This window comes from Panthera tigris, chromosome B3, assembly GCF_018350195.1.
Source record: "Panthera tigris isolate Pti1 chromosome B3, P.tigris_Pti1_mat1.1, whole genome shotgun sequence".
Taxonomy (NCBI): domain Eukaryota; kingdom Metazoa; phylum Chordata; class Mammalia; order Carnivora; family Felidae; genus Panthera; species Panthera tigris.
The window spans coordinates 115,997,701-116,015,760 of NC_056665.1; the positions used below are offsets into that span (position 1 = coordinate 115,997,701).

Sequence of the window (18,060 nt, forward strand, 5' to 3'; positions counted from 1 at the left end):
TCTTTATTTTTTCCTAGTCTCTTAAGCATGTGCTGCTAAATATAGAGTTCCCCGTTTCTCAAGGAGTGTCATCAGAATGAGGGAGAAGGGATGACAAGGGCTGATCCGGACATTCAGTCACTTGGAGGTGCCTTAAAAGCAGCAGGGGTTGTTTCTTCTTTACCCTTGGACCCCAGCACCCAGATCAGTGGTAGGCACGACACAGAAGCCTAATACAGGTGTGTTGAACCGAACCTGGCTCCAGCTCTGTTTGTACTTGGAGTGCCCTTGAGTGTGTCACTTTCCCCTTCCAGGGGTCCTTTTTACCATTCACCAGTGATCCCTTCGAGGCCGTCCCAGGTCTGACGTTCTAGGATTCCAAGGTCAAAACTAGTTTTAAAATCCTAAGAAAGCAGGGAATTAAAATATTTCCATAAATGTTTGTGTCTCAGATGCCTGATCCTCAGTCTCCCCATTAGTATCACAATGTGTGCATGTAAGTCTTCAGGCTTAAATGTTCCCATGAATACATCATCCAGTGGTATCTGGGATACATTTACATTTTTAGCATCAGTGTAATTCTGTTTGGTTTTATGCCACAGGAAGTTCAAGCCTGATTCAATTAAGGGGTTTCGTAAAATGAGTTTTTAAAAAGGAAAGACAATGCGTTGCACATGTGATACCATTGTACTTCGCATTGTTACCCAATCAGGGATCTTGGGGGTGGCTCCAGCTTTGGTCCAAGAATCTGTTAGCAATCCATAAAGTTGAATATTTTACTATCTTATTTGGAAGCATGGAATTTAAGAGCTGGAACGGACCTTCAAGTAGGCAGGCATCTCTGACTAAAAACAAGGGCAGGAAAGTTTTGGGTACATTTTTGCATACCGCTCGGCTCCCAATGCAGCTTTGTGGGCCTGAAAAACTGGTCAGAGAAAGCCCTGGTTGCTAAACCTGAGAATGAGGAGAAGGTCGGGAGCATAAAATAGAATAGCGTCCGATCTGAGGGTGCTTTCCTTTTCAGCAAAATCAGCCATCCCAAGAGTTCAAATCCCACGTGTGAGAGAAGGAACAGGGCAGCCGTGTGGAAGCACACAGAAAGAGGACCGTCCCAGGCAGCAGCTGCTTTTGCAAGAAGCGCGCACCAAAGAGAAGCTGCCCTCCGTGGACGTAGAGCTGACGGCAACTCAGCACCTTCGGGGGGAACTTTGAGCCAGTTCAGACAGAGAGACTGAGGACTCACAGCAGTGGAATCAGACCCCTGATGGGAGGAAGCAGACATGGCAGCAAAGGAACCCAGAAGAGAGACTCAAACCAAAAAGGAGAAAAGCAAAACTCTTGAGATGCCCCAAAAGAGGTGTGGGATGAGAGGGACACAGGGACGCTTACGTAGGTCCCGCGAGGCAGTGTGGCTGCAGGGAGACCCCGAACCTTCACCCGTGGGAAGTCTAAGCCCCAATGGAGGAGGCTGTCCTCAAAGTGAAGCCTGAGGACAAAGGGAAGTTGTGTACTGGCAGGAGAAAAAACAAGTCCAAAGCCAGGAGAACTGAGAGCAGGGGAGGGTCAGGGCAGCAGATCGAGAACAAAGATTTTCTGGAGTTCTTCTTTGTGATCCTTGACCTAGGACTGGGGTGACCGTTTCAAGGCACCGTGTAGAGGTTTGGACGAAGACAGTGGAATAAGGGATCCAAACAGGATCAGAACAGAATTGTCTCCTTTAGACAGTGTCCTTGGGTACTAGAGGTGAATCGCAGAGCCACAGTCTGTATGTATCTGTCCCCATTGTACCTTTGGCCGCAAGTAACAGGAGACCCGGCAGAAAGGAGCTTGAATCATAAGGGGTATTTATCATGTCCTAAAACAGGTCATGAGCTGACACAGGGCAGCACCAGGGTTCTTGCAGCCAGGGATCCCAGGCCTGTGGTGAGGACGCCTTTCCTCTCTCCTCTGCAGACTGACACCCCCTCAGGATGGCTCTCCTCATGACTTTGGCAGTTTTTAGGTGTCCACGCAGATCCTAGTAGTCAAGACAGAAAAAAGACAAAGCCCTCACTTACGTAACTTCTTAAGAGCGAAGAATGCCTTCCCAGAAGTGCCTCTGACAACATTCCCTCACATCTTTCTAGCCACAGCTGTGTGACACCCATGCAATCGCCCACAGCAATCTTTTGGCGAGGGAAACCAGATAAACAGACAGGCCGAGGCCGATAAGGATTCGTTCCGTGGGGCCCTCCCCTGAAGCACAAGGCCATCCGGGCACAGGTGAACAGAACCGGGAGTCGTTTTTAAAAACTTAAAAAAGAAAAAAAAAAAGAGGGCACCTGGGTGGCTCCGGAGGTTAAGCATCTGACTCTTGATGTCAGCTCAGGTCACGATCTCACGGCTCATGGGTTCGAGCCCTGCATCAGGCTCTGCACGGACAGCGCGGAGCCTGCTTGGAGGCCTGTCTCTCCCTCTCTCTGCCCCTCCCCTCTTGGAATCTCTCTCTCCCTCTCAAAAAATAAATAAATAAAGTAAAAGGTTAAAATTAAAATTAAAAACAAAGAATTGGGAGTCAGCATGTGAAGGAGAAGGCCCGAGGATCCAGACTGCACGGGGAAGCAGTTGTCCCGGGTGCCAGGGATGGAACCGAAAGGGGCGTCCGCAAACCAGGCCTGCTGAGCCCCTCAACGGACTCTGTACCTCAGGGACAGCAGTAACAGAGGAGTGACTGAGGTCAGTGGAAGTGAAGTGACACGTCAGGGCTTCTCAGGGAGGAAGCGCTCAACCCTCCCCCCTGACTCAGCCCTATTTACCACCACTGTTCTTTCCCGCTAACATTTTACACCACCTCAGTTAAGGCCCAGTACTTTTTTGTCCAACTTTCTTGAGACATAATTGACATACAACATTGGGAAACTTTAAGGTATAAACTGTGACGGTTTGATACACATATATTTTGTAAAACGATTACCCCAGCAGGTTAGTTAATACATCTATTACCTCACATAATTATCTTTTCTATGTGCATACTGAGAACACTGAAGATCTTCTCCCAGTAGATCTTAGTTTCAAGCATGCAATACAACGTTGTTAGTCACCATGACTGACTTCGCGTTCCCAGAACTTACGTCTCTTATAACTAGAAGTCTGTACCCTTTGATCAACCCCTCCCCCATTCCCTCACCCCCCACCCCCCCAGACCCTGGAGACACCATTCTACTCTCTGGTTTTACGAGTTTACCTTTTGTTAATTCCACACGTCAGTAGGTTTATAAGCCGTTTCCGAGTCTTGGCTATCGTGAACAACACTGCAGTGAACATGGGGGTGCAGGCATCTCGAGATAGTGATCTCACTCCTTCAGATATACATCCAGAAGTGGGATTCCTGCATCATAGAGTAGTTCCGTTTTTAGTCTTCTGAGGAGCCCTCCTACTGTTCTCCAGAGTGGCTGCACCAATTTGCATTCCCGCCAACGGGGCACAAGAGTTCCTTTTCTCCACGTCCTCACCAACACTTGTTGCTTCTTTTCTTTCTGATAATAGCCATTCAAACAGGTGTGAAGTGATACCTCACTGTGGTTCTGATTTGCATTTCCCTGATGATCAGTGATGTTGAGCATCTTTTTTAAAAATTTTTTTGATATTGATAAAATAATTTGATAATTGATTAAAAAATAAATAAAAATTATTTATTTTTGAAGGAGAGAGAGAGAGCATGAAGGGGGAGGGGCAGAGAGAGAGGGAGACGCAGAATCCGAAGCAGCCTCCAGGCTCTGAGCTGTCGGCACAGAGCACGACGCGGGGCTCAAACTCACAAACCGCGAGATCGTGCCCTGAGGTGAAGTCGGAGGCTTAACTGACTGAGCCACCCAGGCGTCCCTTGAGCATCTTTTCATGTACCTGTGGGACATCTATATGTCTTCTTTGGAAAAAATATCTATTCATTTCCTCTGCCAATTTTTTAATCGGATTATTCAGGGAGTTTTTTGCTACTGAGTTGAATGGGTTGCTTACATACTTTGGACATTCACCCCTTATCTGATATATGGTTTCTAAATATTGTCTCCCATTTCGTAAGTTGCTTCTTCATTTTGCTGATGGTTCCCTTTGCTGTGCAGAAGGTTTTCAGTTGGAGGTACTTCCACTTACATATTTTTGCTTTTGTTGCTTGTGCTTTTGGTGTCAAACCAAAAAAAAAAAGTATATATATATGTGTGTGTGTGTGTGTGTGTATTGGTGCTAAGACCAGCGTCAAGGAGTTTTTCTTTATGTTTTCTTCTAGAGGTTTTATAGTTTTAGGTCTTATATTTAAGTCTTTAATGCATTTTAAGTTAATTTTTGGGAGTGGTGTAAGACAGGGATGCAGTTTGATGCTTTTGCACATAGATTTTGCTTCCCCAGCACCACTATTGAAAAGATTAACCTTTCCTCTATTGAATATTCCTGCTCCCTTGTCAAATATTAGTTGACTTACTATGCATGGGTTTATTTCTGGGCTCTTGATTCTAGTCCATTGATCAATGTGTCTGATTGCATGCCAGTACTCTACAGTTTTGATTACCATAGCTTTGTAGTATAGTTTAAAATCAGGGAGTGTGATGCCTCCAGCTTTGTTCTTTCTCAAAATTGCTCTGGCTATTCAAGGTCTTTTAGGATTTTTTTTTTTCTTTTTCTGTGAAAAAAAAGTGCCACTGGAATTTTGATAGGGATTGCACTGACTCTATAGGTGACTTTGGCAAGTGTGGACACTTTAACAATATTCTTCTAATCCAGAAACGTGAGATTTCTTTCCATTAATTTGTATCTTCAATTTCTTTTACCAGTGTCTTATAGTTTTCAGTGTACAGATCTTTCACTTCCTTGGTTACATTTATTCCCAAGTACGTGATTGTTTTTGAAGGTATTGTGAAATGGGGTTGTTTTCTTTATTTCTCCTTTAGATATTTCATTATTAATGCATGGAAATGCAACTGGTTTTTGTGGGTTGATTTTGTGTCCTGCAACTTTTGGTGGAATCTAAGGTTTTCTGTATGTAAGATCATGTCATCTGCAAAAAGGATCATTTTACTCCTTCCTTTCCAATTTGGATGATCTCTCTCCCTCTCTCTCTCTCTCTCTCTCTCTCATCTCTCTGCTCTGGCTAGGACTTCCAGTACTATGTTGAACAGTGATGAGAGTGGTCACCCTTGTCTTGTTCCTTATTTTCCTTTATGACTTACTTTCTTCTGATTTTAAAGAAAAAGCTCTTAGCTTTTCACAGTATGATGAGTATGATGTTAGCTGTGGCTTTTTTTTCATATACGGCCTTTAGAATGTTGAGTGATGTTACTTCTATACCTAATTTGTTGAAAGCTTTTATCACGAGAGGGTGTTGACTTTTGTTAAATGTTTTTCCTGCATTGGGAGGATCATCATTTTTCTTGGAATCACATGATTTTTAACCTTCATTCTATTAATGTAGTATATAATGTTTATTGATTTGTATATATTGAACCATCCTTGCATGCGAGGCATAAACCCCACTTGATCATGGGGTAACATCCTGTTAATATGCTGTTGAATTTGGATTGCTAGAATTTTATTGAGAATTTTTGCATCTATATTCATCAAGGATATTGATTTATAGTTTTCTTTTCACATCATGTTCTTGTCTGGTTTTGATATCAGGGTAATGCTGGCCTTGTAAAATGAGTTTGGGAGTGTTTGCTCCTCTTCATTTTTTTGGAAGAGGTTGAGAAGGATTAACATTAATTCTTTAAATGTTTGGTAGAATTCACCAATGAAACTATCTGACCCCAGGCTTTATTTTGTTGGGAGGTTTTGATTACTTCTTCAATATCCTTAGTCATCAGATTTTTCTATTGTTTCATGCAGTCATGGTAGGTTGTATGTTTCTAGGAATTTATTTCTCCTAGGCTATCCGATTTGTTGGTGTATAATTGTTCTTAGTAGCCTCTGTGGTCCTGATAATCAGTTATAATGTTTCGTCTTTAATTAATAACTTTGTTTACTTGAGTCCTCTTTCTTCTTTTCTTGGTTAGTCTAGTGAAAGGTTTTCCAACTTTATCTTTTCAAAAAACCAACTCTTACTGTCACCGATTTTTTTTTTCTATTTCTACCCTGTTTTATGTCTGCTAATCTTTATGATTTCCTTCCTTCTGATAACTTCGGGCTCAGTTTGTTTTTCTAATTCCTTAAGATGTAAATTTAGGTTGTTTATTTGAGGTGTTTTGTTTTTTTTTTTTTTAATGTGGGCATTTACTGCAATATCCTTCCCTCTTAGAACTGTTTCTGCTGCATGGAATAAGTTTTGATACGTTTTGTTTTTATTTTCATTTGTCTTAAGGTACTGCCTGATTTCCCTTTATATTTCTTTTTTCACCCATTGGTTGTTCAGGAATGTGTTGCATAATTTCCACACATTTGTGAATTTTTCAGTTTTCCTCATATTATTGATTTCTAATTTCATACCATTGTGATTTAAAAAGACATTAGATATGATTTCAATTTTCTTAAATTTGTTAAGGCTTGCCTAGTGACCCAGCATATGATCTATCCATGTGCACTTGAGAAAGATGTGTATTCTGCTGCCGTTGGATAGAATGTTCTGTACATGTCTATTGGTTCCATTTGGTCTGCATTGTTATTCAGGTCAAGGAAAACTTATTTTGCAAGAAATTGGAAGATACATCTGATGTGGCAACAATGGGATGTGGCCACTTGGGGCAAACAGCACGGGATTCAGAATCAGAGAGACTTGGTTTTTATCCTTGACTCCATTTTCTAGTTGAGAGGCACTGGGTGGTTACTTAATGTCTGCAGATCTACCTCCAGCACCACAATATCTTTGGCATGTGAGTTCGTTCACGGGAGGCAGCGTTGTGAGGGATACCATGGCAATGAATGAGGCATTCTGTAAGTCCACAAAAACAGTATTAGCCTAGGGGCTGAGAACAAGGAGGCAGGAGAAACAAATGTCCCCATTTTTCTCTTCTCTTACCCTTTGATCTCCACTACTATTCCCCACGTTGACCAAACCCAACAAAAAGCTGAAGGGACAAAGAAGGGAAAAGAATGGGTGGGGGAGGGGCAGTATGCACATAGGAGAATATCCAGGACAGTTGTTGTATGTGCCTGATACATACTACCAGATGTATGGATATAAATGGATATTATTTGTATTATTTCTTACTTTTTAGAACCCTAAAGTCAAATTTTCATAAAAAGAAAAGTCAAATTCCCCATATATAAGAAAACCAGACCATGCATTGTGGACCACATCCCCTGGCTTTCCTCTTCCTCTCTTCTCTCATCCACAGACCAAAACACGCTAAAGGAAAATTAGTATCTACTGAAATTCAACTATTTGAGGAAAGTTGCGAGAAGCGTGTTTGGAATAGTTTTGTGATCGTCCTGCTCGTGGAAATCCAATATGGGCCACCTTCTCAGACTGTCTTTATGTGTCAGACAAGTTCCTCTGCTCTAACTAAACCAACCTGTCAGTGTAGCCAAACACTTGGTAAACAAGTCTGACAGAAGCTGTGGCAATGACAACGTGGAAGGCCATCTATCTTCTGCTATGATGACAGCATCAATAGTGTGTGCATCTTGAATAGTTTTTCCTAAAGTGATGATGATTCCAGATGACCATTTGATACAGCCACACTCTCTGCCCCATACTCATCAATGGCCAGCAAGTGATGACAGGTCACTCTTCCATTCTAAACTCAAGAGCCAAACTCCTGTAGTCAATGCAAATTTCTCCTAGCTCAGAGATGAGTCAGTGTGCGAGAGTAAATGGATTACACATGGGATCTGATGAGTGTAGACATTTACATGCACACCCCTCTCCTGCCTCTTGTTCTCACTCCTTCTCCTTTCTCCTTTTCTCCCCATGGTCTCAGATTTTTGCCTTCCTCACCTTCTTCTTATCATAGAGCCATTACTTTGTGGTCCCCACCTGTGGATCCAGGTAAACTGAATTAGCACATCCAACCAGACATCCCAGCCTTTGAGGAGTGGAGCACATTTCCTGACCCCAGAAGAGAACCAAGTTAGTTTCTAAAGCAGATCAGTTTTCCTCCTTGACACAGTAACTGATATAGCTTCCACTTTTGATTACTTTAAGACTTTGGGTGTTGGTTCTTGGTTGTTTATTCCACAAATTACATTCTTATGGTGGCTTGACTTACCAATAGATATGCCAGATACTGACCAAATAGATACCAGATACTGTTCCCTCAGGAACTAATGTTTGAATCCCTCCCATGTCTACTCCTTACCCAACTGCTGAATGAGCCAGGAAGTATAGAAAGTATTTTTAACTGGATTCCTGTTTTGATAAGATTTTATGTGTTGCCTTTAAAATAAAATAAACACATAAAGGGATTCCTGTCCTCCTGCTCCTCCAACTTGTAGCAAAAGGAACAAAAGGAAAGCACATCGTGGAAAGAAAGACAGGGAAAGAAGGTATTCTCTCAACAATAAGAAATATCTCAGCAACTACAAGTTAACGTGGAAATTTATGGATAATTCCAAAGAGGGAAAATTTTAGTACAAAGTATGTGTCTTCTAAAAGCAGCCTTTGTCTTTATGTAATGGATATGCAGAACTTTTTGTCATCTGTGCCTAGAGCTATTTGCTTCAATTATCTTCGTGGATTTCAATTCTACCTCCTCTTTTCTTGAAAGAGTGAACATTGTTTATTAAAAAGGAGATCCAGTTCCCTTCTAAAGTATCAGGTGCCTATAATGTCACAGAAGAAAAGTGTCTATAAACAGCCTCCTCTGCCGGAGTGGGTGTAGGATCCTTGCTCAGATAAGATTATTAGATCTTAGCATCACATCTGAAGGAAGTACAAGCTTGAATGTTACACCCTTAGAGCAGTGTTTCCTAACCCAATTTGCACATTGGCATCACCGGGGGATTGGTTTGGTGGTATATACATACATACTTATTTCCTGAGCCTCATCCTGGAGAATATGATTTAATTGGTCTAAGGTAGGGCCAGACATCGGTAGGTTTTAAATGCTCCTTAGTGGTTCTAATGTGCATCCAGGTTGAGAATCACTGCCTTAGAGCTTCAGTAAATATGCCCATGCCTGACTTTGTTGCCCTGTAAACTAGATAACTTTCTTCTGAAATTCAAAAGAAGATTCCTGAAACTGTTTTCCTATCTATAGCTGATGACATCCAGCCCTAAAGTAGAAAGGAATGTAACACTCGAAGCCTACAAGGGCCAGAGTTGTGAAAAGCCAAATATTTGAATTTGAACACTGGGCAAACTGTGATGATGTTTCCTTCCCTCCTTCCCCACCCCACCACACATGCATGCTTGTGTGTGCATACTTACATACATACACACACACAATGACATACTTGGTTCTACAAACAAACCCCAGCTTTGGCCCACCTGGCACAAAGCACTGAAGCAGCTAATGTCTGTTTGTCAAAATGGTCTTCCTGTCCTTACTGGGCTGCAGGTGGCCTCCTTAGTGACAAGTTGTCTTCCATCTTAAGTTAGTTTTTGTGATTCCAACACATGTTCTCGCAGAAATGGTGTGATTATGGTGATACATTTCCTAAGTCAGCTCATTATAGTTGTTAACCCAAAATATATCTGAACCAAAGCAAACAAAAAATTCTAGGGTAATCACCATGGAGTTAAAGTACAAACCACATGGGTCCTTCCTGTTGGGTTCCTAATACATCAAGGTGTTCCTTGAAAGAATAAGGGCAGAGGCAGGAAGAGTAACGTAGAATGGCAATGATACAGAGAAAAAAGAAAGAAATGGTGAGAACTGGCTTTGGAGAAGAGTGAGCATAAGCACTGGATTTTAAGATGTAATGGGTAGGCTGAGGAAGATGTAGGTGAGGTGGTGTGATGGGGGGTGCCTGTTTCACAGACCACTGACATGCACAAGGAGGCATTTGGCAATCTTAAAAATTCCCAACTATGTAAACAGGGAACTCTTTATGGAGGCTCTGTGTTTTTTCCAAATTACATGTCCATAGAGATTTTTCTCTGATTTTTGTGAAGGTCTTGGTACCTTTGACCGTGTTTTCAATTTAAACAGAAATTGAACTCTCTCTTGCCATTTTTCACAAAGAAACAAAGCGTTGTTACCGAGAAATGATGGGGACTGCAGCTAACTAGAAGCAGATGCTCCGTTTCCTCTCCGGCCCGAGCTTCCAAGATAAGCGGCTGGCCTATCTCCATTTTTTGTTCAAGAAATAAAGACATCTATATAGAATACCCTGATTTTATCCTGGAAGTACTAGTTAATGCAATAAGAAAAGAAAATGAAAGATATATAGGTTTAAGAAGGAAGAAATTAAACTATCTTTATTCACAGAAGACATAATTATCTATGTAGAAAACCCCAAGGAATTGGAACCAATAAACAATTATAGCAAGTTTGCAGGGTATAAGGTTAATTTACAGAAATCAATTGCTTTCTATATACTAGAGATGAACAAATGGGATTCAAAATTAGAAAGATACTGGAGCACCTAGTGGCTCAGTTGGGGAAGCGTCCGACTTCTGCTCAAGTCGTGATCTCACAGTTTGTGAGTTTGAGCCCCACATCAGACTCTGTGCTGACAGGTCAGAGCCTGGAGCCTGAAGCCTGCTTCAGATTCTGTGTCTTCCTCTCTCTGCCCCTCCCCCACTCATGTTCTCTCTCTCTCTCTCTCTCTCTCTCTCTCTCAAATAAATATTTTTAAAAATTAAAAATAAAATTAGAAAAATGCCACCATTTCCACTAGCACCAACAAGCTTTAAATATTTATGTACAGATATATCAAAATATGTACAGGATTTATATGAGGAAAACTGCAAAACCCTGGTGAAAGAAATCAAAGAAGATCAAAATAAATGGAGAGGTATTCCATGTTCATGGATAGAAAGACTTGACATTGTTAAGATGTATGTTCTTCCCAACTTTATCTATAGATTCAACACAATCACAAATTCTGGAATAAAAATTCCAGTAAATTATTTTGTGGAGGTCAATAAACTGGTTCTGAAGTTTATATGAAAAGGCAAAAATCCCAGAATAGCCAACACAATAATAAAGAAGAAGAACAAAGTCAAAGGAATGAAACAACCCAAATTCAAGACTTACTACAAAGCTACAGTAATCAAGACACTTTCATATTGCCAAAAGAATAAACAAAGAGATCAATAGGACAAAATAGCCCAGAAATAAACCTACACATATACAGTCAACTGATTTCTGACAAATGAACAAAGGCAATTCAATAGAGACCAGATAATCTTTTCAATAAATAATACACACACACATGTCAAAATTCAGTATGGCTCAACCTTTCACAAAAGTAACTCAAAAGGGATCATTAACTTAAATGTAAAATACAGTACTTCTGGAAGATACCATAGGAGAAAAGCCAGGTGAGCTTGAGTTTGGTAATGACTTTTTTTAAATTTTTAATTAAAAAAATTTTTTTTAATGTTTATTTTTCAGAGAGAGAGAGAGAGAGGGAGAGAGAGCATGAGCAGGGCAAGGGCAGAGAGAGAGGGAGACACAAAATCTGAGGCAGACTCCAGTCTCTGAGCTGTTGGCACAGAGCCTGATGCAGGGCTTGAACCCACTGACTGCGAGATCATGACCTGAGCTGGAGTTGGACATTTAACCGAGTCACCCAGGAACCCCATGACATACATATATATATATATATATATATATATATATATATATATATATATATATATATATGTTATGTAAGCTATCATTACTTTTTAATGTTTATTTATTTTTGAGAGAGAGACAGAGCACACAAGCAGGGGAAGGGCAGAGAGAGAGAAGGTGACACAGAATTCAAAGCAGGATCCAGGTTCTGAGCTGTTAGCACAGAGGCTGACACAGGCCTCAAACCCATGAACTGTGAGATCATGACCTGAGCTAGAGTTGGACGCTTAACTGACTGAGCCACGCAGGTGCCCCAGTAATGACTTTTTTGATACAACACCAAAAACACATGATCCATGGGGGAGTGGGGGAGGGAACATATCAGATTTCATTAAAATTTAAAACTCTCTTGCTCTTTGAAAGACACCATTAGGATAATGAAAAGGCAATACACAGACTTGGAGAAAATCTTTGCCCAACACATATTTTGTGGAACTTGTATTTAAAATATACAAAGAACTCTTCGAGTCAATAAGTAAACAAGCAACCCAATTAAAAATGGACAAAAGATCTGAAGAAAAACTTCATCAGAGGATATACGCAGATGACAAATAAGTTTATAAAAACATGCTCCACGTCATGTGTCATTAGGGAACTGTAAGATAACACAACAATGAAATACCACTACACGCCTATTAGAATGGCTAAAATCCAAAACACTAGCAACACTAAATGCTGGTGAGGGTGTGGAACAACAGGAAATCTCATTTATTGCTGCTTTAGAAGACAGTTTGGCAGTTTCTTATACAGCTAAACATAACGACACCATACGGTCCATCAGTTGTGCTCCCTGTTAAGTACACAAATGAGTCGAAAACTTGTGTCTGCATAGAAACCTGCACACAAATGTTTACAGAAGGTTTATTCATAATTTCTAAAACCTAGAATAACCAATATGTCCATCAGTAGGTGAGTGGGTAAACAAATCGTGGTATATCCAGACAATGGAATGTTATTCAACAGTAAAAAGAAATGAGCTGTCCAGCCAAGAGAAGACATGGAGAAACCTTAAATGCATATTGCTAAGTGAAAGAAGTCAGCCTGAAAAGGCTACATACTCTATGATCTCAGCTATATAACATGTTGGAAAAGGCAAGACTAAAATGATCAGTGGTTGCCAAGGGCTCGGGAAAAGGGAGGGAGGGATGAAAAGTGGACCACGGAGAATTTTTAGGGGAGTGAAACTATTCTGTATGATACTCCAGTAGTGGATACCTGACAGTATACATTTGTCCAAAACCTATAGAACTATACAACAGAGAAAATGAACCCTATATATTTTTCAAAAATGAACCCCATATGAACTATGGACCTTACTTAATAAAAATGTATTCGGTCTTTTAAAATGTTGGTAACTAATGTGTTTTTCTAAATTTGATACAAATCCACATTGAACTGGGCCAAACAAATCTGAATCCAGTTACCTCTTTGAGATACGGGAGGCTTTCCCCTCCGGAGTCACCAAAATTATCAAGTGAGTAACAAACAGCAAAGCTGTGTTGAAATGTGGTAGGTGGTCAGGTAGGTGTGCTCATCTTCAGGTGACTTACTGTTATACACCAGGCAGTGCTGATAAATCCATGTCCTAGGAAGATCATAAATTATGACCTATCGTCAACCTCGTAGGCCACTCATAAGTGGTCACAACTACGGGTAAGAATGGCCCGCTGTGTTAGTACTCCAAATTAAATGCGTATATGAAGATGTGCCAGCAGTGGGAGATGGAAGAGGAACTCTCTATGGGACCAAGCTGTGAGTCAATCAGAAAAAGGAAGCTAGATATGCCTGGCCAAAACAAATAAACAAACACACAAAACTTTCAAAGTTTTAAAATAGAATGAGGGGCAGCTGTTTTTTAAGTTTATTTATTTTGAGAGAGAGAAAGAGATACAACAAGAGGGAAAGGGAGGGAGGGAGAGAATCCCAAGCAGGCTCTTCACCGCCAGCACAGAGCCCTACACGGGGTTCAATTTCAGCAAACATGAAATCATGACCTGAGCCGAGATCAAGAGTCAGACGCTTAACCAGCTGAGCCACCTAGATGCCCCAACAGGCAAGTTTTCGAGAAGGAAACCACTCTATCTCCAGGTAAGGTCCAAATCAGTTCACTGCAAATAAACTGAAATCATCTCATTTTCTATGCCCAGTACATGCCTTTGGCATTGATCTGTGTTGGACTGTCCTCTGGTAGATTGAGAGAGACAAAATGGTCGATAACATTTGCAGTTCGGTAAGAGAAGGCAGGTACACAAATAACTAGACTTGATAAAAGTCACAAGAGGATTCTCTGCAAAGAGGAAGATGAGGGAGGAAATAAATGAAAGCCTGCGGAAGGGGGGCATTTTGGAAGGGCCTTGAAGGATTGGTAGAATTTTTATAGAAGGAGATCAGACAAGGTGACAGTCCAGGTCAAAAGAGAATTGTGAGCAATGATCCAGATCAACAAGGACAAATGTTAAGTGATGCAATTTGGCTGGAGTAGGGCATAAACAGAGGGATAATGGAAAGTGTGACTGAAGGGCAAGATTTGAACATTATGTGAAGAATTCTGAATGTCAGGCTAAAGCATGTGCACTTAATTCAGTAGGCATTTATCAAGCATTAAGCACTAGATACAACTCAAAAATTGTCCTTTTCTCTGTCCTTGGGTCTGATGCTGATGGAAAATTTGCTTTCTTCCCATATGTATCTACCTTTCTTCTCTTGTTTTCCCCTCATGCCATCCTTCTCTCCTTTCTTCCTCCATTCCTGATGAATTTCAGATCTTTCTGCCTACTCCTCTCCCCTTAGCAGGGAGCAATGGCTGTGGCCTAATCTAATTCCATTCCCTTTGGCCTTATTTTTAAGGATTTTTTTCTTCTGGGCTGTTTCTAACAGCCTAACCTAATGCAAGTCGCTAAATAAACAGCTCTCTGATGTCTGGCTTTTCTTTTTTTCTTTTCTTTTTTCTTTCTTTCTTTCTTTTTTAATCTTTCTCATATCACCAGGTTAACAGCTCCATCAAGAGATGAAAAAGCTTTTGCTATGTGGTTTTGAGATGACAGATAGTGTTGGTGGGCCCCAAAGTAGAGGGGTTTCCATAATTTGCTGGAGGGTGATAGTTAAAGCAAATCTAAAAACAAAACACAGCCAACCAGCCTCAGGTGCAGCCCTCACCAAAAGCAAACAACCTGTTAGTAGGCATGTCATTATCCCCACTTTATTCATTCTGCAAGCATTTATTGAGCATCTACTCTGTAGCAATCACTGTGTAGGTTTAAGGGATAGAATTGTAAGATACAGTGTTTGTATGTAGTTCACATCCTGAAGGGGAAAAAAAGAAAACATCACTAGTGTAATAAGTAGTATAGAATTGTGCTTTCCAAATTTAATGTGTGTACAACATCACCAAGGGATCTTATTAAAAGTACATTTTTATTCAGTAGGTCTAGGGTTGGGCTAGTCTACATTTCTAACCTGAGGCACTCCAGTGATGCCTATTCTACTGGTCCTGGACAACATTTGGAGGAGAAAAGATCTAGAAAAGTTTCCAGAGATCTTGGAGCAAAGCCACCAATGTGTTTTCTTTTTAATGTGAACTCTCCCAAATAAAAAGAATTACTTCAGAAAAAAGGAAACCACAAAGAAGGCTTGGGAAGACGGAAACAATGGGAAGCCTCAAAAAAATGATAAAAATCAGTTGGACATTATTGAGTGTAAAAATAATGAGTAATTTTTATGACTTTAAAAAAGGTTAAAACTAAAAATCTAAGCAACAATAATAAGATGGAGAGGATAAATGCAAATAAAATAAGTTTCTGACTGAATTGGGAGGATACAGATAATGACAAGTATTTGACTTGATGGAAAAAAATATACTTAAATATGAAGTTTAAGAAGAGTTAAAAATGTACTCCTTGTTATAATAACTCAACACTGCCTAAAGGAAGCCTTCATAATCAGATTTCCCACACATATCATTCACAATGTCTAGCATACAATAAAAATTATGATACATAGGAAGAAACCGGAAAATTTCACCCATAGCCAAGAGACAAGGCAAACAAATATCAATGAACCAGATGTTGCAATAAGTAGACAGGGCTTTAAAGCAGGAATTATAAATATGTTCAAGGGCTTAAAGGATAATATGATCATAATGAATGAACAATGGGGAGTCTCAGCAGAGAAATGGAAACAGCAAAAATGAACTGAATGGAAATTAAAGAAATACAAAGTACAATATCTGGTCTTACAAAAATTTGCTGGCTGGATTTACCAGCAAATGAGTTTGCAGAAGAAAAATCAGGAAATTTGAAAACTGATAAACAGTAATTATCCCATCTGAGAAAAAGATATTGTTAAAAAAATCCCATAATCTCAATAACATATAGAATAATATTAAACAGTTTATCATAAATGCAATTGGGTCCCAGAAGGAAAGGAGAAAGAGAATGCTGAAAAGAAAAAGAGGATTTCTGAAGATATAATGGCCAAAAAACCCCAAATCAGATGAAAAACATAAATATTAAAATCTAAGAAGCTCAGCAAATACTAAGCAGAATAACAATGAAGGAAACCACACGTATGTCCATTAAGTCAATCTAATGAAAACTGAAGATTGAAAAAAAAATTGTGAAAGCAAGTGTAGAAAAGAAAGCACATTATATACAAGGAAACAATGATACTAATGATGTCAGTCTTCTCAGAAAAAATAATGAAGACAAGAGACAATGGAGCAACTTTTCAAGGTTTGAAAGAACAAAACTGTCAACCAAAAATTTTATGTCTAGCAAAATATTCAAAAATTTAAGTGAATTTAAAAGACATTTAGAGGGGCGCCTGGGTGGCTCAGTTGGTTAAGCGTCCGACTTCGGCTCAGGTCATGATCTTGCGGTCCGTAAGTTTGAGCCCCGCATCGGGCTCTGTGCTGACAGTTCAGAGCCTGGAGCCTGTTTCGGATTCTGTGTCTCCCTCTTTCTCTGACCCTCCCCCATTCATGCTCTGTCTCTCTTTGTCTCATAAATAAATAAATGTTAAAAAAAAAAAGACATTTAGATAGTTTTTTAATGGGAAAATTGTCAACAGCAGACATGCACTACAAGAAAAAATATTTCCTAAGATTGAAAGAAAATAACACAAGCCGGAAACTCAATTCTACAGGAAGGAATAAAGAACAGCAGAAATAGTACATGGTGCATATAAAAGGCCAATGTCAGGCTGCCTGGGTGCCTCAGTTGGTTAAGCTCCAGCTCTTGATTTTGGCTCAGGTTATGATCTCATGGTTCATGAGTTCAAGCACTGACAGTGCAGAGCCTGCTTGGAATTAAAGTACTAATTAAAACACTATAATGTGGGGTTTATCATGTAAGTAGATGAAACATAAATGACAACCATAACATAAAGGATGAGGAGGTAAATGAAACTATACTGTTGCAGAACTATTACATTTTACATGAAGTAGTACAATATTAACTCTCAATAGGTTGTAGTAAATTAAAGATGCATATTTATAGTAGAATGATGAAAAAAATAATACAAAGAAGTATAGCTACAAAGCTAAAAAAGGAATTAAAACAGTAAAAAAAAAAAGTTTTGATTATCCCAAAAGACAAGGAAGGAAAATTGAGGAACAACGAAAAAAAAAAAATAGATGGACAAAAAACAAATGGTGGGGCACTTTGGACTGGTGGCTCAGTTGGTTAAGCATCTGGCTCCTGGTTTTGGTTCAGGTCATGATTTCATGGTTTGTGGGATCAAGCCCCTCATTCAGCTTTGCCCTGACAGCATGGAGCCTACTTGGGATTCTCTCTTTTCTCTCTCTCTGCCCCTCTTCTCTCTCTCTCTGTCAAAATGAATACACATTTTAAAAAGAATGTTAAAAGATTAAAAAAAACACACACGGCAATTGACACACCTAAATCTAGTCATATTTATAATTATATGCAGAGTTAACAGATTAAACATTCCAACTAAAAGAGATAGAGTGAATTAAAAAAAAAATGGAGACCCACTCATATCCTATCTATAAGAGACACACCTTAAATGTAAAGAAAGACTCAGATAGATTGTAAGCAACAAAATGGATAAAGATATACCTTGCAGACAGTAACATAAGAAAAGCAGAGTGGCTAAATTATTATCAGACAAATGGATTTCAAGACAAGGAGTGCTACGAGATAAAAAGGTACACGTCATAATAATAATGTTTCAACTCATAGGGAAGACATAACAATCGTAAATGATTCTCCAAAAGTTAAACACACTTATCTATAGGCAGCAATCCCATTTGTAGGTCATTAACTATGAGAATGAAAACATATGTCCACAAAAAGACTTGTATAATAATGTTTATAGTAATTTTATTCACAATAGTTTAAATTTGGAAACAAATCAAATATTCATCAAC

At 39.6% G+C, this 18,060-nt stretch overlaps 1 long non-coding RNA gene across 2 annotated transcripts in view; it reads right to left on the reverse strand.

Annotated features, from left to right (window-relative positions):
- LOC122239654 overlaps positions 1-18,060 on the reverse strand; it is an 81,043-nt gene continuing 62,983 nt past the window's right edge. The window contains exons 3-4 of one of the 2 annotated variants that reach the window (XR_006218972.1): positions 1,768-1,996; positions 1-383 (exon numbers count right to left, since the gene is read on the reverse strand). This is a non-coding gene — a long non-coding RNA (uncharacterized LOC122239654). Of the gene's footprint in view, positions 384-678; positions 1,997-18,060 lie in introns of those variants that run through there. The other variant, XR_006218971.1, reaches the window with a different exon arrangement.